This window comes from Leptonotus elevatus, chromosome 21 (genome assembly GCF_054856555.1).
Source record: "Leptonotus elevatus isolate MCC_2025b chromosome 21, RoL_Lele_1.0, whole genome shotgun sequence".
NCBI lineage: Eukaryota > Metazoa > Chordata > Actinopteri > Syngnathiformes > Syngnathidae > Leptonotus > Leptonotus elevatus.
In genome coordinates, this window is record NC_141259.1 from 12,327,726 (window position 1) to 12,347,593 (window position 19,868).

The 19,868-nt window shown below is 40.9% G+C and overlaps 1 long non-coding RNA gene across 1 annotated transcript in view; it reads right to left on the reverse strand.

The window, feature by feature from the left end:
• Positions 1-19,868, reverse strand: part of LOC147155924 (uncharacterized) — a 57,100-nt gene that overhangs the window by 6,097 nt on the left and 31,135 nt on the right. The window contains exon 5 of the long non-coding RNA XR_015091907.1: positions 12,642-12,693. This is a non-coding gene — a long non-coding RNA (uncharacterized LOC147155924). The remainder of the gene's footprint in view (positions 1-12,641; positions 12,694-19,868) is intronic.

Here is a 19,868-nt window from a genome sequence, read left to right on the forward strand (position 1 = left end):
AATATTCATTTGAAAAATATGATAATCCTTGCTGACTGATCGCAAGGGACGGAAAATCAAATGTATCCTATTTATCGGTATGTGTGCACCGCAATTTAAATAGCATACAGGTTTAACATGAATTATTATCGGTCCTGCATGTTTTCCGAGCAGATCACTGAGAAAGAAGACAAAAATTAACCTTAACACAAGCAACACCACACGATAATTACTTCGAGAAATCCAATCCAATAATTTGTCTTTTTCTGACTTTGATCCCAAGGGAAGGAAAACACTCAATTTCATCTCAGTTATTGGTATGTGTGTACCACACTTGATAATCGCTCCATGGGAAATCCGATAATCGGGCCTTTGCCAACTTTACATACTTGATTATCGGGATGTAAATTTTATCATGAAAATGCATTCACATTGAACAATTTTAGAATATTTTCCTCTTCATAATTTTAAAAGTATCTTTAGTGTCTACGATAGTAGTCGCGTGTTCATCGGATCAATATCGGACCTTGCAGCAAAATCATTTTTGATTGAAGACACCAAATGAAGACAATCTTTGAAAATGAGTGGATTGCAGAAGCAATTTCATTCTATCAGGATATTATCAATATCGCAAAAGTGACTTTATCATTGCCATCTAATAAAAAGCATCCAGATGGTGAAATATTGTAACGACGTGCGCTGAATGGAATCCTCCGCCCGCTGCCCCTCCCCCACACATCCTTGCCAGCATCCTCCAGTGAGCTTGTGGGGGAGACGGGTGCAAGGAAGGGGTTGGGGGCTGATGAGACGCCGAGACAGCGGTGCTGATACTTTGTAATTGAGGGGCAACCCTGTCACCGCTGAGCCGCGGATAAACCACGCCGGGAGCGACGGGCCTGCCGAGGCTCGCACCCGAACGCTCGGGTCCTTACCAGCATGTCATGAGATTTTATTAGACAAAATGGAATTGAAACTAGAAGCACAATGTATCCGAATAAGCATCATACGGTTGCTTTTGTATGCATGAGTGGTGGATTTTTTTTTTTTTTATTAGACAGAATGTGCTAATTTGAGTGCATTTTTCAAATCGTCGTTATCACGTCATAACGTCCCATCGAAACTTGGGTGAATTGAATCCTGTCTTAATCGGAATGGACGAAATCCATCGTAGGGCTGTGCAATGAATCAAATTTCAATTACAATTTCAATTATTACACTCCACGATTACAAAATTGCCATTATTGTTAAAAAAAAAGATTATTAATTGAATATCAATGTTACAACAGTTTAATGGCAATTCCTAAGTGTACAGCAAGTAAACTCCAATGCACGATGCTTGTTTAGACAAGGAAACCATACTTGAATTTATACATTGGTACCTTTATTTCTATTTTCAAAACAAATTTTATATATTTTGTTTGGTCCAAAAGGAATTTTAAAGTTTAAATATTTTCTTGTTTTGTACCCAAAAATTTAAGATCGTTTGAATAATCGTGATTTCAATTATTACCGAAATAATCGTTCTCCCAAAAATCGTTCTCCCGTTTGTGTTCTATTTTAAATGCATGTGTCCCAAAGACGTATTTATACGTTTTATGATACAGAAGACTTTGATGCAGCCTTTCAACTGCAAAGAACAGTTGAAGAAATGGTAGTTATTACACAGAGCAAAATAGATAAATTTAAAAAAGCTAATTTACTCACGATTCTAAATAGATTTGTGAACAATGAGGAAATTTAGCTATATTCTAATGCTAATTGCTGCAAAACGGAAACAGATACAAATATAGGGAATCATTCCTTTTTTTGGTAGGTTCCATGTTTTTATAGAAATAGAAGAGAATATTCTGTGGGCCATGCAAAATCAGTCAAAATCCAGTAAAACAGCCGGGAGTGAAGGAGATTGCTTTTGTAAAAAAAATGGCTGTGAGTGAATGAGCAAATCGAGCAGCCTAACCAATCGTATCTTAATTGGAGTGAATCATATTGCATTGTAAATGGAATAACTTTGCGATGACAATGAATCATGTTGGATCGTAATCGATCAATTCCACAACAAGTGACGCAACTCACACGCGTGCTGTTGTCGCGTAGCCTCTCGGAAATTGTCAGTGCAGCATTTTGACAATATCCCCGACATGTTCCTAATCTGCTTGCCTTGCATGTGCGCCGCTATTAAAACACTACAATTTGAAAGGATTTTAATACACGTATAATCTGCTTGCGCTGGATTAGGCGTCCCTGATTTAGAACAAATCTGCGGGACACAAAAGGGAACGGAGCGGTCGCCTGAATAGTCCTGCTTTGATCTGCCATTGGACTCCATTTTGGGAAGGAAGTGCCCATGACGTTACACTGGCCGAAGCGTAGCTAGCCGCGTGCCGCTAGCCGTCGTATCTTTCAACTTCCGTGATGAATGACGTTCTTATTAAGCACGCAGTTGCTGTTTGAGTAATGTCAGGCATAACATTTTGTCCTGAGGTGCCCACTGGTTTGAATGTTGTAAGGCTAGCAACAGTCAGTAGACTTAGCTAGCAAAGCTAACTGCCATGCTATCTTCCGCAACCAAGCTTTTTGTACTCTCGGTCCTGCGCAAACAAATGAAGTCTGTGTGGCTTTTTAGGCCTGAGTATAATTTAAAAGGCATTGCACGGGAGATGACAACGTTCCCATCTGCCCTTCAAAGCACGCCGGCAGCATGTGTGCGTGTGTGTGTGTGTGTGTGGGGGTGTGTGTGTGTGTGTGTGTGTGTGTGTGTGTTTACACGCGCGCGTGTCCCATCTGCCCTTTCAGCCAGGCGAGCAGCGTGAAACCGAACTCTGACCCTTTAGGATTACGGCTCCACCATGTGCCACTGAGCAGGGTGATGAGATTGACCTCTCACGCGCGCGCATACACACACACATGAATCAACTTTTCTCGGCGGCCATTTTGAGCTCCGACACAAGCAATCATGGCAAAACCGCAACGATGGCCGAAACCACGCCCCTCGCTACAGATGATGATGATGATGATGCCTAATCTCGGATTACGCCTCACCGGGATTAGGACATGCTGATGCGCAAGTTTGCCCTCACCTCCAATCCCCAAATGGCTCTCAAGCTGTTGGCTCGGTCTGAGCACAAAAAAACGGAAGTCCATTCAAAGTTAGCAATAAGTAAAGATAAACCCCAAATATAATCACTTGTGGTAAAATTATTTGGAATGTATGTGGATGCAGAAGAAGGTGTGGATTAGTGACTGCGCTTCTGGATAAATTTGGTCCTGGTCAGACGACTATATAGCATTTAAACACTGAGAAAACATTCAAATAGGCGTGGATAGAGATGCCCGATTACAAAGATTCAAACACTTCAAACAAAGGCTAAAAACTGCTAGGCATCTGCGGATTCAACCATTTCTTTTTTTTCAAATATTTTTAAAACTATTTAAAAATATTTTTGCATCCTTTTTTCAACAACATTTTATCCGCTTTTTTTTCCCAATAATTTTCGGGGTTTAAAAAAAACACATTTTTATTTTTTTATTTTGGAAATGCATTTATAGCAAACGGGTACACGATTTTGAATATTTGTCGGCCATGTGGACAGCAAGTTTCAACAGTATAGCAAAAAAAAAAAACAGCTATTACATATAATTCCATTTTCAAACAGCAATGAACGGGCCTTCGCACCTTTTGACCAATCCTGCAAATAATTTGCAGACTTTGACACAATGCTCTGCCCACATAAAAATATTTCGGGAAATAAAATAAAAAGCGTCTTTGACGAACTGCAACTTATTGAATTCATAGTCGCGGTTCGTCAAAGAACGAGCCCTGAAATTCACCTAAAATGGCCGACTTTGTGGTGGGTTAAACGGGTGTCGGGGCTTCTTTTTTTTTATTTTTTCCCTTTTTCATAATTAATCCTGTAAATAACCATCAAACTTTGATGCCACAAATTTGACAGTTTAGATGAAAAGGCGATTGAGCTGATCCATGGAACTCACTCAAAATGGCTGATTAAAATGGAAGTAGCTGATTTCCTGTTAAATTTTGGGCATGGGCCCTTGAGACTTTTTTGTGCGTCCTGTTACGATAAACAAGCCCACCGAGTTCCGTGCTGGTCAATGAAACTGGTGTATTGGGCACATTTTTTTTCTTCCCACTTTTTCATGACTAATCATCCAAATAATCATCAAGCCTTGGGGCTCGTTTGCGCAATTTTGCGAATAGAAGTTCGCCAAATTGCTTTTACTTTCGGTATTGACGACGCGGTCGCCCAAGTTGTCCAACATAACTTTTTTCGTGTGCGTTTTTTTCCCCCCCACAAAATCCTCCGGAGGCGACATATCAATGTTGGCAGCAGGCATAGCAAATGAAGCAACCCTGATACCGCCCACACAAAAAAAGTGGGCACAACACAGCAGGCGAGCTCCAAACTTCCCGAAAATTGTTTTTTTATTCGCAAATCTCTTTGCCACCCAGAAGAAATCACATTGACATATTTTTCTTTTCGCGCCTTCTGAGCCGGCGGAACAAAGGAAGAAAAATAAAAACGGAGTCTGCGATGATCCCCGACAGAATCCCCTCGTCTGCCGTAAAGAAAGCGGCGGAGTTTGATTTGGAGGTGACACGTTTCAGGCTTGAGTGAGTTTACGGCGAGGTCACATTGTCGCTGCGCACAAGCGTGGGAGAGAGATGAGGGGCGGATAACAAACGGCGCGGTAGCGCTCAAATATTCACACAGGAGCGCCGTGCAAATTGGCGCCTCGGAGTCAACACACGTCGTGATAATTATTGTAAAATATTAACCGTCAGATTGGGCAGATGGTCGTCATTTTGGGGGCTAACGAGTCCTTCATTACACACTGGCGAGTTAGTTCCTTTATTTTTTTAAGTAATTATGTTGAAATAACACCTGCTGAAGTGTGCGTGTAGTTTTCACTTTGAGGGCTAATGAGCCGTTCTTCATGTCGTACCGAGACAAAATCAATAAAGTCATCTTGACGTCTGTCAAAATAGAATCAAAAGCGGAACATTGAAGGCTACGGAAGCTTATTGCTGCCACAACGGAAAATACAAGTTCGATATCTAATTATGTCTTGAAAATGTTCCTGTTTTAACACAAAGTTTTCACATTTGAGCGCATTATGTTAAACGTGATAAAAATAAGATTCCAAAACCAAAAAATACAATACAAAAATAACAGTGCTAACGACCAGTTGGTGGCTAGCGCAACGAGTTAAATATTCAGTCAACATCAAAATGACCATAAATGGCGAGCGCATTACCATTAATGGTAGCACAAGTAGCTAACCTAGCAGTCTACATCTCAACTCAGTATTTCGTCACAAATAACAAAAGTAAAACAACAAAAAGCATGACGCTAGCAATCACATAGCCGCTAGCCAATCTTTGGCTAGCACAAGAAGCTAACATTGAATCAAAGTCCTTTGGTGGCAAAATGAATCAACCTCAAACCAAAAAGTGTTATGTCACCACCATTCCGCAATTCTTAAGTTGGAGGCTAACGTGACAGTCGGTGACTAGCTAGCGCAAAAAGCTAGCGTAGCTATTCTACATCTCCACTCCAAAATGTTTCTCATTTTGAGGCGTATTTTTCTCCTAAGTTTTTGGACCTTTTGTATTTAATTTTGACTTCCTCTTCCTGTTGTTGCGACAGGCTGATGTCGGCTAGTTAAACACGTCATTCAGTGTTTTCCTATTTTGGATCTATTTGCGCATCCCTAATGCAATTTGACTCGTTGGTTCAATTGTGTGGAAAGCAGCTTTTCGCGTCAAAGAAAAAGCTTTTAAAGTGTCACCTCACTCGCCAAAAAGCCTTTTAGATGGAGTGCGAACACGACTTTCCCCAGACGGGAATTTGACTCATTCAGGCGGGATAGTCGGCAATCTTCGCCTCGTAAACACCGTACCTCATTCATTTGTTTTTTAGGATGCATTCCTGTATAGGAAGACAACTTTCTTGTTTAATTTATAAAATTAACTTCCAATGGATTTTTTTAAATACCATTTATTTTAATTAAATTAAGAACATATGCTGCTAATTTGCATTACATTTTACGGCATTTAAATATTTTACATTTACTAGATGATTGTGGATTTTAAAAAAAATATTTAAAAAACAATAATTATTAATAATTATTTTTAAATAATAAAAAATAATGGTTAACATTTAAAAAAAAACGTATATTTATTATATTTTATGAAAATACATATACAAATAAAAATAACATGCACAATTAAATTTTTTAAAAAGGAAACAAATTTAATGTGGAAATGTGAAATATTTTGCGTTATCATAATGGTTATTGTCAAAAATATTTGACAAAAGCCACAGAAAAAGCTAAAACACATTAATCTCTTCGGCATGGCAGGAAATGAACAGAGGATAGAAATTAAATTAGAAACACCCCCCCCCACCACACACACAAAAAAAGACCAAGCGATTAGTAATATATGCATGCCGTTGGCTATAGATTAAGTGTGAATATTCATTCATTGGCGTGCCCTTTGGGAGCCGCATGCATATTCATACGGCGCCATGCGTATACTCATATCAGTAAATAAAAAGAGCCAAATATGACGTCGCTTCTCAGACTGTCCACCAATTCTCTACGAGGAGGGTTCGACTCCAGTGAGTGACTGTCCCACCCAGCGCTCCTCCATTAAGTGCAAAGTCACCAGAGCAGGGAAAGCCCATTAGCCAAAAGAAGAAGAAGAAGAAGAAGAAGAAGAAGAAGAAGAAGAAGGGGGAAGGGAATGATTAGTCTGATTGGATAGAGCCCAGCTTGGTTGCTTAGGTCAGGACTAATCAGTGTCAGGATACGGAAGGTGCATAACGAGGAGGGGGGGAAAAGATGCCGTCAAACACATCCATCCATTTTCTAGAGAGCTTTTTCTCATTAGGAGGGTGGCTGGGTTGGAGTCAGTTGACTCGGGGGCAAGAGGTGGGGTACACCTTGGGCTGGTTGCCTCAATCGCAGTACGAAAACACTACCAAACCTCATATTCACTTTTTCGAAAACATATGACAGTGCATCAAGGCTGCAAGTGCGCTAACTCATTAGTGTCAACCTACGGAAAGATTTTCCTTTTTATACTTTAAAATAACTTACTTTAAGGAGCCCGCGCTGTAAACTGGCTTTTGGTAATGTTTTAAATCCTTCTGTGTTGTCCATTATTGTTGTGTCTGTCTTACTAGCTCACTAGCGCTAAGCTAATCTAGGAGGGTTCGTCTCTCCGGTCCAGTAACAACAATGGCAGTTTTGGGCTACCACGTGAAAAAAAATTGTAAAAAAATATAAACGTATATGGGATTGAATGTCCGGATTCCAAAAAGACCAAAATGTCCCTGGAATTAAATCAGTGATTGAACATGATTTTGGAGTGGTGCTACGCTAGCTTCTTGTGCTAGCTGGCCATATGCTTGTTAGCTTAGTTTAATTTCAGTAGCTTAATACTTCATGTTTTTGTCCCGACTCCCATTGGCTTTTTGTCAACTGGTGCTTTTCAGCTTGTCCAAAAAAGACTGAGTGGCCATTAAGACTGCTACGTTAGCTTCTCCGGCTACCGAGCAGCTTGCTTTCCAACTCCCTGGTACCACACCATTAATTTTTATTTAAATATGCACAAAAAAGGCCTCCTTCAAAGAAAACAACAACAAGTGCATGTTTTTAAGAATCCAGGCTAAGAAGGCATAATTGCGCTACTTCTTGGCACGAACATGAATATTCAAAGCTCCCCGAATTAGTTGTGTGAAAAATAATGAGTTTATTAGCATTTGTTTATTTGTCCATGCATAAAAACCACTAATGAGAAGGCATTAACGAGGGCTCCACTCTCGGGAGTCCTCGCATTCCTTGCTTTAATTTAAAAAAAAAATACTAATCATGATGAAGAAGGATAAATGTCCCGCGACCCTGGACGAGGGTCTGCGCATGAAAACGTAGCACGGAGGAAAAAGTAGCAATTATAACGCATATAGCGAGTTGACATTTAGGCGGTGGAGATATTTGGCCTTATCACACCCGGCGTAATGAAAGGTCAATGGGCTCCTCAGTGTTGACTGCTGTGAAGATGCTTCTTCGGTCTCTATTTAGGCTGCCACGGCTTGTTTTGGGAGATAACACGTCACTTGACTTGATTTAGCACCGTGATGCGATGTGAAATGTTTGTCTTTCAGACTTGCTAGCAAACTTGCTACTGGTTTTAGCTAACTGCGTCATTGGGTTCATTTAATGTTTTTCTTTCATAATCGAAACGTGCTAGTAGTTTTAGCTAAAAGTGTCATTAGGTTCATTTAATGTTTTTCTTTCAGATTTGCTAGCAAACTTGCTAGTGGTTTTAGCTAAATGCGTCATTGGGTTCATTTCATGTTTTTCTTTCAGAATTGCTAGTTAACGTGCTAGTAGTTTTAGCTAAATGTGTCATTGGTGCATTTAATGTTTGTCTTTCACTAGCAAACATGCTAATAGTTTTAGCTTAACGCGTCATTGGTTTCATTCAATGTTTTTCTTTCATCATTGCTAATAAACGTGCTAGTAGTTTTAGCAAAAAATTTAATTGGGTTAATTTAATGTTTTTCTTTCAGACTTGCTCGCAAACTTGCTAGCCGTTTTAGCTAAATGCACCATTGGGTTCATTGTATCCATCTGAAATCAAAACAATTATGTTTTAACATGTGCTTATATACAGATATATTAGGGGTGCATCTGTCCAATTAAAGGTGATTTTATTTGGGGGACTACAATTCAATTCAATTTTCGCTATGGTTCAGCTCAGTTCGGCAAGGTCTGTACACATGTGTACACACCCACCCACAATGATGATCCAGCAGCTAAGATTGAGCGCAGAGGCGCTAATGCTTTCCTGTCTGTCTTTGTTTTTAGCAGACACGTACAGTCCAATAGAGCATCGTCTGAACCAAGGTGAGTTTTTCCCCATATTGGCCTGCCAAGACCATGAATGCCGCTTTTCCGAAACACGTCAGACGGTTGCTTTAATGCACACGCGATGAGCGGCAGACGAGGCGCTAAATAGAGATGCTATGATGCGCCGGGAGTTTTTCTGTAATGGCTGCCGTCCTAGAACCCCCCCCCCCCACCTTCTCCTCCTCTATGCTCAGGCATGCTGTAGCAAACATGCACGGTGGCGTGTCCGCGCCGACTCACTGCTCCTGTCGACTGCAAGTAAAAGTGCAACCTTTGCCTTGGGCCTTAATTATGTTCAATTTGCCAAGCCGGGCCTGAAACCATCGGAGGGTCTGGGGGGTTGGTGGGGAGGGGGGGCGCAAAAGCTCTCTGACCTATTTATCAGTGCAGCTTTTTGCTTCCGCCGCCTGAGTCTCAAGCAATGAACGACAAGAGCGAATGAGTGAGAATGACACACAAAGCGGTAAAAAAGAGAGCGCTAACAAGGCTGTGCATATGACACTTTTGTTTTATTACTTCAGTTATTATAAATGTGAAAAATTTAACGATCCAACATGTTTAGCATTATATATGATACATATTATTACATTTGTTTGGAACATCTGCAAGCAAACACTACACACTCCATAATTAATCATTTAAAAAATAAATAATGGCAGAAATTAGTAAAACATATTTATTAATTTTACGTAATTTTACTTCATATTTGAATATTTGATAAATAATCATGTCAAAATGAGCAAATTAAGAAATTTTTTAAACTAATAACTATGAGAAAATATTACTTTTTTTTAAAATGAAAATTTAATAATTCATAATGGATATAAAGATAGTTTACTAAACTTTATTAAAAATAACTAGTATATACTAGGAACCATTCAGTATGGATTTTTTATTTAGGCTGATGCCGATTTCGATATTTCAATCACCGATTTATAGGCCGACTAATATAATATAATATTATATATATATGTGTATATATTTATATATATATATATATATACTGTAATGAATAAAATAATTATGTATTTTTTGGTCCCTTCATGCTTGCAACAATGACGATATGAATTACAGGCAGAATATTTGACTGTTTTACAAGACTTTGTCCTTAAGTTTTTAACTTTACAACAGAGACAAAACTTTTTTGGAAGTCAATTCATGTGTAAAATGTTTTAAGGTGTAAAATTGGCTGAAGTGCTAATATAAGCTGGTCATACCACAATATATACAGTACAACAAAACAACTTTGCCTGAAGAATGCTGCTGTTAGCTTAATGCTAACACATAATGGCACGAATTAATGGCATTTCCATTCATTTCAATAGGGTAAGATGATTTGAGATGTGAGTCTTGTATCTCAAAGCACCACATTACACATGTATTTAAATTGGAAATGTTAAAATCCGACTTAAAACATCACCTCAAGCATTTATGAAGTGCCCGGAACCAATCAATTCACTTGATTTACTATGGGGAAACATATGCTAGGCTTTTCCACTGTACTTTCTATTTTTAGCATGCATCATTGCGGTTGTGTTGAACGTGTAAGCCAACACACTGCCGCCACCGCATCGCCGCCTGCTTTTACCCTGCCTGGCCTGTTAGCGAGAGCAGGATGTCAGGCTCCATTAGCGAGCCGCCGTCCGCCTGCTAACGGACGGAGGGTCTGTGGCGGGCTTGTGAATTAAGGGTCAGGCCTCGGCGCAACACCACCGTTGTCGTCTCCTTAATGAGAGCTGATGGTGAGAGTGGGCGTACCCCCGTTCCCCTTTGCCGCCACTACCATAACCCCCCGCATGCCCCCCGATCCACATTACCTTCCTCATTTGCTTGGCCATTAGCGTCAACCCTAGCGGGAGGTCCATAAAACGTGGCGTGAATGGATTTAATCAGCATGGCAAAGAACCACAACCACAGCACTAGAAATATAACTTATTGTAGTGGGAAGTAGTATACAAACAATGTAGCACTAGCCCAAATTTTGGGAACTCCTCTGTGTGACCCCCCCCAAAGAGAAATTGTCACACCAATTGTATGCAATACAAATTTTCTGATACACTATAAATTAACGTCAATCTTTCCCCTCGAAAATAAGACATTTCCCAAATTTGGTGACACAGAGAGATGTATGACCCCCACTCGTTTTTTTGTGCGGCATCTAAAATTTTGTGACCCCTAATTATTCAGGGAAAGAGCATACTGTCAAACTAAGACAATGATAAGATAAGACATTTCCCAAATTTGGTGACCACAGAAAGATTTATGACCCCTACACCCAATTTTTTATTTTTTATAATGTGACCCTAATTATTTGGGGAAAGAGCATACTGTGCGTGGGAGCGATTTGTTTTGAGAGGGGTCATTAATTTTTTTGTGCCTCTGATAGTAATTAAGAAGCCATTTTCTTCTTAGTGCTCGATTAAAAAAATTATCGAGCAAAAACATGTTTTAGCTACATTCTTTTGGTGTGTGTGTGGGGGGGGGGGGGTGACCATTTTTGGGGTCGGGTAACCAAAAAATGTCATCCCAAATTGGTATGCCACCAAAAATTTCTAATAAGACAAAGATTTATGACCCCTACCCACAATTTTTCTTCTTTCTTTCAGCAGCATCAAAACATTTGTGACCCCTAATTATTCGGGGAAAGAGCACATTGTACATAGTAATTAAAAAGCCATTTTCTTAGTGCTCGATAATATTTTGTATCTAGCACACAAAAAAAAGTGAGATTTTTGGTGGGTTACTAAAAAAAAAAAGTGTCATAAATTTTTTTGATGACCCGATAAAAGTCACAAAATGTAGGTGGTGCAAATTATTTTATTTTATAAGGGATGGGGAAGTGTAAAATTTTCTGCGCTCACAAAATTTTGAAGACAATTCTTGGGGAAGTGGGGCTATAAAACTTTTGGGGTGGTTGGATATATAAAGCTATATAAGGGTCATAAAATATGGTTGGCATAAAATCTTGAGGGTGACTAGTAACTATTTATTAGCCTAAAAAAACACTCCGATGAGCCCATTTCACAACATATTTGATAGCAATCAAGCATGTTGGATTCTCACTTCCTGTCCACTGTAGTGACTGATGCGCGAACATTATTTGTTTTCGGCCATACTTCCATAGCGGCTTGTTTGGAAAAATGGCCGCGCAGCAGCTTTGCCGGCCCCGCCCGGCGTACAGTGGACGGCGTGCGGAGACCTCCTCGGAATGTCACGGAATGTCAGCTGGATGCGGAGAGGCGCAGATAAGAGCTACAGTAGCCACGTTATCCTCCGTACTCCCCCCACTTAGCCTGGTAAGACTAATGGCGAGAAATGACAAGCTGAGGGATTTGAAGCCTCTAAAGGGCCTCTGGGAGCTGATTAGTATGCACACGCACACGCACAAACACACACTTCACAATCTTCCTGACCTGCACCGTTATACATGCGAATGTGCTGCGCAGGCATTTTTCCGCTCCTTTATGGCGTCCCCTCCCAACCCCCCATCGCTCTCCATCATGTATGTGCGCGAATCCCCCCCCCTCCTCCTACCGACCGTCGAGCGAGCGTCGAGGAGGAGAGAAATTAATTGAAATCTAAACCGCGACGCAGGACCAACTAAGTAGGCGAATTGCAGTTGTCACGTAATCGGGGGTGCTGCCGATCCGTTGGATTTTCATCAAAACGGCGGCCGAAGACAACGAGGGGGGGGAAAAGAGAAGACTGTCGCTGAGCTTTCCTACCTCCGTTTTCGTTCCCTTGTGCTCTTCCCAACATCCCTGCATGATTCCAAGCCTGTCACAAGAAAATGAGATGAAATCGACCACTGTTGCGATGTAAAACGTAAACACGCATGTAACACTCAAGCTTTGGTTGACAAGTGACAAGCATACGGCAGCTAGCTGAGATGCTAACGTAGCAGTTTGTGACCTCGCAATTTATGAGGCTCATCTGTCTGGCATGTGTGGTTAAAATTTGGTAGTAACCAGAAAGGATAGTCTTTTAAAAAAAAAAAGGGAAAAATAAGCCTAAAATGCCGTACTTCTTATGTCTGTTTAGGTATGGGTTCTTGAGACTTTTTTTGTGGGTCTACTCTTGATGGATACCGTTGCCAATTTTATGTTGAAAAAATAAACTGTCTTTAGAGGTAGGATTTGTAAAATACAAAATACCTCAAGAAATGGGCAAAATGACCCTTTTTTAGCCCAAATGTTAGACTTCATGTGTGTTCTAGACTATGTTTTTTTTTAGACTTTTTGGTGGGACTACTCATGATGGACATGCCGACCTAATTTCATGTCGTTGAACACAACCGTCTGCGGGGGCTGAATTTTCAAAATATGGTCCAAAAGCATTTAACCCCAAAATGACAAAATCTCTAGACATGTTTGTCTAAATGGTTGCTTCTCTCCAAAGTGGCATACTTCCTGTGTATTTTGGGACATGGGTTCCTGAGACTTTTTTGTGGGACTAATCATAGTAAACAAGCTTACCAAATTTCATGTTACTAACCGTAACCGTCTTTAGGGGCTGAATTTTTAAATAGAAAAGCATTTACTCCCCAAATGACAAAATCTCTTGAACAAGCTTGTTGAAATGGTTGCTTCGAACCTTCGAACCAAAGTGTCAGACTTCCTGTGCAAGCTCTTGCGACTTTTTTGTGGGTCTACTCATATTAGACATGCCTACCAAATTTCACGTTGTTAAATAAAACAGTCTTCAGGGGCTGCATTTTCAAAAGTAGAACGTCGCAATGTGGCGTTTGTCCGTCTGTCTCGTCTTCCAATTTGCTGCCGATCAGACAAAATCTCTTGGAGTGGTTTGTCTTTAAAGGAGTTCTAGAACTGCCTAAAATAGCTTAACAGAGGCAAGTTCCATCAACGACGCATTGCCCGGAGGCGACGGCGGCGAGGAGACTCAATAACAGTGAAGGATGCTCTTGTTGAGATCCGAGACCTTCTCGTAATAGACTCGGCCGCGCTGCGAAAATGCGATTTAGCTTTGGAGCGCTGCGCTTCGGCGCTGTGTTTTGCTGCCACAAACACACACACACACACACACACACACACGTGCGCACACACACCTAACCTGGCCCTGATCCGTCATAATTAGACGGGATGAAAGGAATCCTGGTGACTGACAGCAATAAAGTGTCAGAGCAGTCATCTTGGAGAAAAACGTCAAGGGTTCCTTTTCCCGTTTTTTCATCACTGCGTGTGTGTGCGCGCCTATTTTATTATTATTTATTAAGTTATTAAGTGACGAGGCACGCATTCTCGCCGTGTCGTATCTGTGTGAGCGCATACGTGCGTGTGACAGATGAAACTGTTTTTTTTTTTTCTCCTCCCCTCCCCGCCTCACTCTTCCTCCCGGCCAACACTCAGAGCAGGTCCAGAAAGACGACGGCGGCGGCCTGCCATCTGTGCAGGTATCCTGCATGCAAGCCTTCGCCATCTGCGTGTGTGCGTGTGTGTGTGCGTGCGTGCGTGCGCGCGTGTGTGTGTGTGCGCAGTATTAGTCACACCATCACTATATTAATAGCAACATTTCTCCCAGAATTTTTGCTTTAATATTTTGTATTCATTTTACAGATGCTGTTTTTTGTTTGTTTGTATTTTTATTTGATTTATTATATTTTGTTACGTCATCATTATTATAAAAAAAATATATATTTTTTTATTATATTCATTAAATTGCATTTTTTTAATAGTTACGCTGTCACTATAATAATAGTATTATTTATGGGAGTCTCAAATTTGATAATTAGCTTTTTTTTTTGCATTTTCAGTATTATATTTTATTGTATTATGACTTTTTATTCATTTATTTATTTAAGTACTTGATGAATAAAGTTGTGTTGAGAGTTCAGTCTTTTTATACATCAATTTTTTAAAATTAGATATATATTTATGTACTATTTGGTACAGCATGCCGTTTTATTGTATTTGATGGTATTATTGTATTTCTTATTGGTATACAAATATACGGTATGTACCCCTGAAGGGAAAAGCCGAAAAGAAAAGATCATTTATGGTACCGGTAATTCTGTAATTTTCTTATATTATTTTATATTTTATTTGTTATGATGTAGATATATCATGCTTTCATTTATTTACATAGCCAATGCAGGTCTGTATGTACTTTCCTTTGTTTTGTATTTTACACAAATTTATTTATTAATTTGTTAAATTTTTGTTTATTATAGGATCACTGCTATAGAAAAGGTTGTTTTTGGTTTCATACTTCAAAAAAATGTATCCGACTATAGTGCCATATAAATATGGCAATGTATCCTGCGTTCCATTCCACCTTTAGCAACAACCATCATTGCAGTTTGCGTGAATGCAGATCTGCTGCTCCCGAGGTCGATCAATAAGGCAGTTTCATTTAAATAAACATTAGCGCTGCTCCGTCTAATTAATGGAAGCTCATCCGCAATTTGTCAGCGAGCTCTTTGATGTCGCTATGAATATTTCCTTTTTTTTTTTGCAAAATGAGCACCCTCGCTCGATTAGCGGCGCATTGTGGCGGCTGCCGACAAACCCCCCCCCCCCTCCTCCACCCCCCCACGCCCCCTACCCATGTCGACGTTTGCTTATCGAGAGCACGCTCGAGCGTCGCCAGATTAAAATCGTCGACTGCGCGGCGAGGACAATGAGAGGCCGTAAAGCGGATGCGGAGGAACATGAAAAAAAAAAAAAAGCAGGGAGGGTCCGGAACATCTGATGTATCTAATCTACATACAAGCAAGCTGATCAAATGCTTGGGCAATTTCTCAAGTCGTATATCAAACGCAACACGACAGGAACACAGAATCAATATCGGGGGGGGGGGGGGGGGTTGATGGTTCACGCCCGGGAGCGCTAATGCTAAAGCGCTAGTATCAAACGTTCGAGGAGAAATGTGAAAATGCGCACGCCGTCGCAATGTCGGCTCGTGACCCAATTTCACACGGATGCATAATTCAGCCATCTTCCCGTAGAGAAACTATTTAGCAAATCTTACTCGCAAGCAGACTGCCGCTATGACGGACGCCGCTTGGTTAGGCGACCTCAATAAGTCGAGTCCATTGATGCGAAACGCACGTTGATTCGGTTTAAAGATTAAAGATGGTTAAAAAAAAAATTAAAAATTGGACCCGACCCACATATCAGATTGAAAACAGTTGAATGTGTTGAATTGGTTGCTTCGAACCAAAACAGCAGACTTCATGTGTCTTTTCAGGAATGGCTTCTTGAGACTTTTTTGTGGGTCTCCTCTTGACAGACGTGTCTACCAAATTTCATGTTGCTAAGTGCAACTGTCTTCAGGGGCTGAATTTTTTTAAAAAACAGGGTCCAAAACCTTACCTAATAAATGCTCATCATAAAAAAAGACGTTGCGCTTTGCTTTGGCCACAAGCAATCAACTTTTTTGCAATTTTGTGCTTGTTTCACTTCTTCCAAATACAATCAAATTAGCCAAGATTACAACAATCGAGTAAAGCGTCACTGGGATGATAATGGCGCTTTAATAAAAATGCATATCGACCCACATTTAAACGGCCGTAATTAAATCCTAATGGCACGTGGAATTTGCCTGTCGAAACCAACGGTATCCATTAAGCGAATCTCCCGGACCGCCGCCGCAAAAAAAACGCGTCGTCGATAAAACACATAAAGCGTCCCGGCATTTGCGCGATTGCGACGACTCGATGGAAGGATCGCACGGGAAAAAGCAAAGCCGCTTTTAGCCGGTTAGCATGAGCAGCTAACAACAGATTAAAAACCTGTAACGAGGAGAACGGCGTCCTAATTTGGGACACCTGAAATAGGCCAGAGGCAGAGGAGCACTGGGAGGCTGCAGGGGAAGCAAGCGGGGCCTTAAGTGTGCTATCATAGGCGTCTCTTGTGCCTGCCTGCTTTATTTGCGGCAGTCAGGTTAATGAGTCCACCAGCCCACTTGATGTTGAGAGGCCTACCACAAAGAGCCGCCTCATTAGCGCTCGCCTGGCACGCCGCGCCCAGACAAAAGCCGCATTCACGCTAGCTGAATGCCTTCACGCCGCTCAATGCTGCCAGCCGCACTGGAGGGTGGGGGGGGGGGGGGGTCAATGCCATGCTATGCCATGCCAGGACCCGCCTCCCTCCTCACCAACCCTGCACGCGTCTTGGACACTGGCCAGCCGTGCCACGAGCCCTCTGCCCCCGTGGCAGGCTGTTAGTCTGGGGGCGCATATGTATTGTATTAGGAGTTTCAGGCAATTCTTCTTTTTTTTTTTTTTATCGTAATTAATCGCGTGACTTTAATAGTTAACTCATGATTAATCACAAATTTGATATCAGTTCTAAATGTACAATAAAATGTAAAAAGAAATTCCCCTAAATGTTCATACTCAACATAAAAGTGGGGGGAAAAAAATGTAACTAATAGAAATATGGCTGCGTCTTTTAGTCGTTGATACAAAATCATAAAATTTAGTTAAAATTAAAAAGAAAAAAAAACGAGTGTGATATTGGTTTGTGTTGGTCATTTTTCTGCCACCAGATGGCATAATTGCATTTGTAAGTCGTTGGTGACAGCTCAGTGCATTTTTCTTTTCATATTAAGAGCCATCTAATCTTTAACAGTAACTTGTAAAATTCTGTACATTTTTAAAATTGTAAAATACAACTTGACGACAGTCTCCACAAATATACGCATAATTAATAAATGGATTACAAGATTTGTGACGTGGACGCGTCTGCTGCGTTACAACTGGAATTCCAACTCAAAATTAACACGAATTCTAACCCTAACCTTAACCCTTCTGCAATTTTTGAAGATAAATGTGCTAACATGGGTCGCTAGCTTGCTATCATGCTAACTGTGTCATGCTTACTGCTCTTGTCTAAGATAATACTACAAAAAAATTGTACTTAGGACTAAAAAATGTGTTGTATGGTATATGTAGATACACTTTTTTTTTAAATGTGACATGATCCACAATTTCTTGCTAATTATTTTTGCGAACCGCTAAGCTACGGCTCAAACTCCAGAGAGAACCGTGCGCTCAAGACATCAAATGATCCCAAGACGCATCTCATGACTGATGCATAGGAAAAAGGCAACGGTTCAGCGTCTCCTCGCCAGGGGGGGGGGGGGGGGGGGGTATGGGGGGAATCAATTTCTCTTGAGTGGCGTGGGGGTCAGGAAGAGTTAAATATTTCCTGCATAGGCACTTGTCTATTTTTAGCAAACAGCTGAGCTGACTGCAGCGATGTCAGCGCTGGTGCTGATGGAATGCTTTGTTGTGTGTGCTGCAAATGGAGCCAAAATGGCCGCCGGTGGGCAAAAGGTAGCATCGTTAGCATCGGTAACCGAAAAGCGCGGTATGTACAGTATTTATAGTAAGCCTCCGGGCTTGTTCCCCGTGTCCCTAAAAGAGCAGGGTTGCCTGGCAACCGTTATTGTTGCCATGGAAACACGCATGTGTCGGCGTTAACTCCGAGGAGTGGACGCGCGCGCTCGCATTCCGACGGTCGGCGAATCAGACGCGCCCGGCTAAACCTAACGATGGACGCGTGCGCAAACAAACTCTGGTTGAAGACATCGCAACGCTGCGTGACGGCAGCATATTTGCCAGACTGCAGTTCAGCGAGCATCATATGACGTCGCGTGAGATGCTAGCATAGTGCGCTGGATTGATTTATGGCTTGTGTTTGTTAAAAAAAATTTTTTTTTAAAGACAACAATGAAAAAAATGTCACAATTAGGTGATTAGATTTTAAAATGTCATTTTTTCTTTTTTTATTATTTATTTTTAACTTTTTTTTTTTAAACAACTGCCCCTTGTTGATCACTGGGGAGAGAAACCGCTCACACCAAAAAGTTGTCACTTTTTTGCGCGATAATCATTAGATCTTCTTCAGAGACACTTCAACATGCATGGCTGTAATTGCGCAAGAGAAAACACATCTTTGTGAGTCAGATGAGATGATCTTCTGTTATTAGAAATTGAGGGGGTGGTGTTCAGGGTGTGTGTGTGTGTGGGGGGGGGGGGGGGTTCTGTGGATGCTGCTCATGCTGCTGCTGGTTGACATTTAGCATCACAGAGAGGAAAGGGAGGTGGAGAACCAGGTGCCCTACATGCACGTATGACCTCCCGCTAATGTCGGGAAAGGGGGAGGGGGGGGGGGGGGTTATTATTATGGTTCTCCCTGCTTCAACCACATCAAACACTGGAGGTACCCACTTGCCCTGGAGACCATTTCAGTTGACTTTTGGGTGAGGGAGTACAACGTGGACCGGTCGCTAGCCAATCGGCAGGCCATGTAACGGCAGCTGCCTAGAAATAAGCGGCAGGACGAATAATGCCTCGTGGAGACGTCCCCACTCGTCTGGGATCACCGTTAGCATCGCAGCATTGATGCTAATTAGCATTAGCGTTAAGACGGTGGGATGAAAGGCTAATTAACGTAGCTGTTTTAACTATTATTACTACTACCACCATTAATGATAATAATAATAATAATAGTAAATTACATTCAAATAAAGTGCTAACTGTAGGAAGTGAGTCGAATTTTCCAGGAGCAATCGTTGCCCACTTTGGAGGATGCTGGCCAAACACGGATGACCTGGTTGCGTTAGCACGCAACCACTACATCACGAGCAGCCCTGCTGACAGCTCGGGAATTGCACTGCTTGGCTAAAGTGCACAGTGCCGGGATTTGTCCTGTGTGTGATACTAAGCAGGGTAAGAAATGTGCTTTTGAACAAACACACATATTTTGTAACATTATTTTTGCATTAATGAAGCTTTTCTTCTTATTATTATTATTATTTATATGATTTTTAATTAATAATGGGAAAGAAAGAAATGTGAAAAAATATATATATATATATATATATATATTTTATAATATTATATTATTATTTTTATTTAATAATGGGAAAGAAAGAAATGTGAATTTTTTTTCTTTATATTTTAAAATATCATTATTATTTTTTAA